We start from the raw sequence: 6824 nt of genomic DNA, 5'->3' as shown, positions 1-6824 counted from the left end.
AACACCCACAACCCCGTACCCAGTCTCACACCCGCTCTTCCCCACCCACCTCACAGCCCTCTCTCCCCCCCACCCCCTGACCACCCACCACCCCTCCAACACCCACAACCCCGTACCCAGTCTCACACCCGCTCTTCCCCACCCACCTCACAGCCCTCTCTCCCCCCCACCCCCTGACCACCCACCACCCCTCCAACACCCACAACCCCGTACCCAGTCTCACACCCGCTCTTCCCCACCCACCTCACAGCCCTCTCTCCCCCCCACCCCCTGACCACCCACCACCCCTCCAACACCCACAACCCCGTACCCAGTCTCACACCCGCTCTTCCCCACCCACCTCACAGCCCTCTCTCCCCCCCACCCCCTGACCACCCACCACCCCTCCAACACCCACAACCCCGTACCCAGTCTCACACCCGCTCTTCCCCACCCACCTCACAGCCCTCTCTCCCCCCCCACCCCTGACCACCCACCACCCCTCCAACACCCACAACCCCGTACCCAGTCTCACACCCGCTCTTCCCCACCCACCTCACAGCCCTCTCTCCCCCCCACCCCCTGACCACCCACCACCCCTCCAACACCCACAACCCCGTACCCAGTCTCACACCCGCTCTTCCCCACCCACCTCACAGCCCTCTCTCCCCCCCACCCCCTGACCACCCACCACCCCTCCAACACCCACAACCCCGTACCCAGTCTCACACCCGCTCTTCCCCACCCACCTCACAGCCCTCTCTCCCCCCCACCCCCTGACCACCCACCACCCTCCAACACCCACAACCCCGTACCCAGTCTCACACCCGCTCTTCCCCACCCACCTCACAGCCCTCTCTCCCCCCCCCCCCCCTGACCACCCACCACCCCTCCAACACCCACAACCCCGTACCCAGTCTCACACCCGCTCTTCCCCACCCACCTCACAGCCCTCTCTCCCCCCCACCCCCTGACCACCCACCACCCCTCCAACACCCACAACCCCGTACCCAGTCTCACACCCGCTCTTCCCCACCCACCTCACAGCCCTCTCTCCCCCCCACCCCCTGACCACCCACCACCCCTCCAACACCCACAACCCCGTACCCAGTCTCACACCCGCTCTTCCCCACCCACCTCACAGCCTCTCTCCCCCCCACCCCCTGACCACCCACCACCCCTCCAACACCCACAACCCCGTACCCAGTCTCACACCCGCTCTTCCCCACCCACCTCACAGCCCTCTCTCCCCCCCACCCCCTGACCACCCACCACCCCTCCAACACCCACAACCCCGTACCCAGTCTCACACCCGCTCTTCCCCACCCACCTCACAGCCCTCTCTCCCCCCCACCCCCTGACCACCCACCACCCCTCCAACACCCACAACCCCGTACCCAGTCTCACACCCGCTCTTCCCCACCCACCTCACAGCCCTCTCTCCCCCCCACCCCCTGACCACCCACCACCCCTCCAACACCCACAACCCCGTACCCAGTCTCACACCCGCTCTTCCCCCCCCCCCTCACAGCCCTCTCTCCCCCCCCCCCCCCTGACCACCCACCACCCCTCCAACACCCACAACCCCGTACCCAGTCTCACACCCGCTCTTCCCCACCCACCTCACAGCCCTCTCTCCCCCCCACCCCCTGACCACCCACCACCCCTCCAACACCCACAACCCCGTACCCAGTCTCACACCCGCTCTTCCCCACCCACCTCACAGCCCTCTCTCCCCCCCACCCCCTGACCACCCACCACCCCTCCAACACCCACAACCCCGTACCCAGTCTCACACCCGCTCTTCCCCACCCACCTCACAGCCCTCTCTCCCCCCCACCCCCTGACCACCCACCACCCCTCCAACACCCACAACCCCGTACCCAGTCTCACACCCGCTCTTCCCCACCCACCTCACAGCCCTCTCTCCCCCCCACCCCCTGACCACCCACCACCCCTCCAACACCCACAACCCCGTACCCAGTCTCACACCCGCTCTTCCCCACCCACCTCACAGCCCTCTCTCCCCCCCACCCCCTGACCACCCACCACCCCTCCAACACCACAACCCCGTACCCAGTCTCACACCCGCTCTTCCCCACCCACCTCACAGCCCTCTCTCCCCCCCACCCCCTGACCACCCACCACCCCTCCAACACCCACAACCCCGTACCCAGTCTCACACCCGCTCTTCCCCACCCACCTCACAGCCCTCTCTCCCCCCCACCCCCTGACCACCCACCACCCCTCCAACACCCACAACCCCGTACCCAGTCTCACACCCGCTCTTCCCCACCCACCTCACAGCCCTCTCTCCCCCCCACCCCCTGACCACCCACCACCCCTCCAACACCCACAACCCCGTACCCAGTCTACCCACCTGCCTTCCTCTGGCCCCAACTCCCACCCCTGCCGGGTGTTCACCATCCCCCCCGACCTCCCCCTCTCCCCCACCCAACGGTCTGTCCTCAGCAGAGGTCTCACCTTTGTCCCCCTCCGTCCCCATCTCAATGAGTTCCGCGCCCACCATGACTTGGAGAGCTTCTACCGTCGTCTCCGCCTCACAGCGCACTTCCATGGGAAGGAGTCCTCGCCCCCTAATGATGACCCCTTTTCCCGTCTCCAACGCACCCCCTCCTCGTGGAACCCCCCTCAGAAAGTCCCGGCTCTGGAACTCTTCATTCAGAACTGCCGCCGCGACGTCAACCGCCTCAACTTCTCCACTCCCCTGTCTCACTCCAATCTTTCCCCCTCTGAACGCACTGCCATCGAATCTCTCCGCAAAAACCCAGACTGGGTCATCAAACCAGCCGACAAGGGAGGTGCCGTGGTAGTCTGGCGCGTCGATCTCTACAAAGCTGAGGCCACGCGCCAACTCTCGGACACCTCCTCCTACTTACCCTTGGACCATGACCCCACTGACGAGCACCAGGCCACCATTTCTAGCACCATCACCGACTTCATCAATTCCCACGCCCTACCTGACCAAGCCTCCAAACTCATCGTTCCCCAGCCCCGCACGGCCCGTTTTTACCTTCTCCCTAAAATCCACAAACCCGGCTCTCCCGGCAGACCCATTGTCTCTGCGTGTTCGTGCCCCACCGAACTCATCTCCACATACCTTGACACCATCCTATCCCCCTTGGTCAAATCCCTCCCCACCTATGTTCTAGACACCTCAGACACTCTCCGCCGCCTCCACGCATTCCACTCTCTGGGCCCTCACCCCCTCATCTTCACCATGGATGTCCGGTCACTCTACACCTCCATCCCCCACCAGGATGGCCTCAAAGCCCTCCGGTTCTTCCTCGACCAGAGGAGCAACCTTTACCCAGCCACTGACACCCTCCTCCGCTTAGCGGAGTTGGTCCTCACCCTCAATAACTTTACATTTGACTCCTCCCATTTCCTCCAAACACAAGGCGTAGCTATGGGCACACGCATGGGCCCCAGCTACGCCTGCCTCTTTGTCGGGTACGTTGAACAATCCTTGTTCAATGCGTACCAGGGCCCCATCCCCGACCTCTACCTCCGCTACATTGACGACTGCTTTGGTGCCACCTCCTGCACCCACACACAACTGACTGACTTCATCCACTTCACCACCAACTTCCATCCGGCACTCCAATACACCTGGACGATTTCCGACACTTCCCTACCATTCCTTGACCTCACCATCTCCATCGCAGGGGACAGACTCCTGACCGACATACATTATAAACCCACTGACTCACATGGCTATCTGGACTACACGTCTTCCCACCCTGCCCCCTGTAAAGACTCCATCCCTTACTCCCAATTCCTCCGCCTACGCCGCATCTGTTCCCAGGATGAGACATTTCATACCAGGGCATCGGAAATGTCCTCGTTCTTCAGGGAACGGGGATTCCCCCCCGCCACCATAGATGAGGCTCACACCAGGGTCTCATCCATACCCCGCAACACTGCTCTCTCTCCCCATCCCCGCACACGCAACAAGGGCAGAGTCCCTCTGGTCCTCACCTTTCACCCCACCAGCCGGCAAATACAACACATAATCCTCCGCCATTTCCGCCACCTCCAACGTGACCCCACCACTCGCCACATCTTCCCATCTCCCCCCATGTCTGCCTTCCGCAAAGACCGCTCCCTCCGCAACTCCCTCGTCAATTCTTCCCTTCCCTCCCGCACCACCCCCTCCCCGGGCACTTTCCGTTGCAACCGCAAGAAATGCAACACCTGTCCCTTCACCTCCCCCCTCGACTCCATTCAAGGTCCCAAGCAGTCGTTCCAGGTGCGACAAAGGTTCACCTGTATCTCCTCCACCCTCATCTACTGCATCCGCTGCTCTAGATGTCAGCTAATTTACATCGGTGAGACCAAGCGTAGGTTGGGCGACCGTTTCGCCGAACACCTCCGCTCGGTCCGCCTTAACCTACATGACCTCCCGGTGGCTCAGCACTTCAACTCCCCCTCCCATTCCCAATCCGACCTCTCTGTCCTGGGTCTCCTCCATTGCCAGAGTGAGCAACAGCGGAAATTGGAGGAACAGCACCTCATATTCCGTCTGGGGTCCTTGCGCCCCTATGGCATCAACATTGAATTCCCCCAATTTGGCTAGCCTGTGCTGTCCCCTCCCCTTCCTTCACCCTCTAGCTGTCTCCTCCCACCCTCCCATCCGCCCGCCCTCGGGCTCCTCCTCTTCCCCTTTTTCCTTCTTTCTTTCCCCACCCCCCATCAGTCTGAAGAAGGGTTTCGGCCCGAAACGTCGCCTATTTCCTTCGCTCCATAGATGCTGCTGCACCCGCTGAGTTCCTCCAGCAATTTTGTGTACCTTCGATATTCCAGCATCTGCAGTTCCCTTTTGAACACTTTGTCTACTCCACTGCGATATCTCTTCAAGGTATGCCTACTTTGAAGAAGTTCTCCTCCTCTCTCCGGAGACAGTTTCACAACCTCCTCTCTAACTGCACACCTTCTGTGATCCCCCCTGCCCTCCAACTGTACGACCATACCCTTACCCAGACTCGATACCACAGCCACATCTGCTTCCTCGGGTCCTGTCTGCGCCATCATCTCATACCCCACGGCTTCCAGCTCCAGTTCCCTACCTCCCAGTTCGGACCCCAACCGGACCATCGGTACCGACTGGCTATCCACCGGCATACCCAGCAATTCTCCAACCGGGCACTGAGATCCACCCTGGTCGCGATGCGCCGGCACCAACAGGACCTCACATCGACACTCCCTGGACTTCAGGCCTCACTAACCCAGACCTGCAACGGACCCCAGCTGTATTTCATCCGCCGGAAGATCCACCTCTTAAATAAAAAATTCCTGGCCTACCTTAACTCCACCAAGGACCTTAAATTATCCCGACTCCAGGCCGCTCCCGACGCCTACACTCCGCGACTCGACCGCCCGCAGACTCCGGGCCCCAACCCTGGCCCGCATCGCCTGCCCGAGTCCCGCGACGCCATCTTGGCCTCGAGGAGCGACTTCCATACTCACCGGGACGCCGCCTTCACTGACCTCTACATCGATGCCGCCGCCGACCCTCACCTGCCGACCGATGACGCCCAGCCTCGCAGCCTCTACGGTAACTTGGACTCGCTCCCCCTCGCCGATTCCTCCGACATCGCCACCCGACCCCAACTACCCTACAACGCCGCCGGACCGGGGCTATCCCAACATGGCCGCCGCTACGCACCCGATTCATCTCGCCGCCGACCCGCCGACCATCCGCCCACCGGGACCACCCACGCATCGCCCGCGGACCCCGACTCAACCACCACTGGACTCCGACCATCGGGTCCGGTGACCCGCGCCGCTGGACTCCGACCATCGGGTCCGTTGACCCGCGCCACTCCACCCCCCTCCAGCAACCCACAGCCGTCGCCTTACCTGGAGCCTGGACTCTGCACTGGGCCTGCAGCCTTCACGCTGCTTACTCCCACTCTCCTCGATTTAATTCCACCGGGTCCTAGCGCCCGTCTGCCCAGCCGTGCTAACCTCAGTGGCTGCTCCACTGACCCTCCCCCATCCCCCCCCAACCATGTCACACCCGCTCTTCCCCACCCACCTCACAGCCCTCTCTCCCCCCCACCCCCTGACCACCCACCACCCCTCCAACACCCACAACCCCGTACCCAGTCTACCCACCTGCCTTCCTCTGGCCCCAACTCCCACCCCTGCCGGGTGTTCACCATCCCCCCCGACCTCCCCCTCTCCCCCACCCAACGGTCTGTCCTCAGCAGAGGTCTCACCTTTGTCCCCCTCCGTCCCCATCTCAATGAGTTCCGCGCCCACCATGACTTGGAGAGCTTCTACCGTCGTCTCCGCCTCACAGCGCACTTCCATGGGAAGGAGTCCTCGCCCCCTAATGATGACCCCTTTTCCCGTCTCCAACGCACCCCCTCCTCGTGGAACCCCCCTCAGAAAGTCCCGGCTCTGGAACTCTTCATTCAGAACTGCCGCCGCGACGTCAACCGCCTCAACTTCTCCACTCCCCTGTCTCACTCCAATCTTTCCCCCTCTGAACGCACTGCCATCGAATCTCTCCGCAAAAACCCAGACTGGGTCATCAAACCAGCCGACAAGGGAGGTGCCGTGGTAGTCTGGCGCGTCGATCTCTACAAAGCTGAGGCCACGCGCCAACTCTCGGACACCTCCTCCTACTTACCCTTGGACCATGACCCCACTGACGAGCACCAGGCCACCATTTCTAGCACCATCACCGACTTCATCAATTCCCACGCCCTACCTGACCAAGCCTCCAAACTCATCGTTCCCCAGCCCCGCACGGCCCGTTTTTACCTTCTCCCTAAAATCCACAAACCCGGCTCTCCCGGCAGACCCATTGTCTC

Source organism: Amblyraja radiata, chromosome 2, assembly GCF_010909765.2.
Source record: "Amblyraja radiata isolate CabotCenter1 chromosome 2, sAmbRad1.1.pri, whole genome shotgun sequence".
Taxonomy (NCBI): domain Eukaryota; kingdom Metazoa; phylum Chordata; class Chondrichthyes; order Rajiformes; family Rajidae; genus Amblyraja; species Amblyraja radiata.
Note: the sequence above shows the minus strand (reverse complement) of the source record.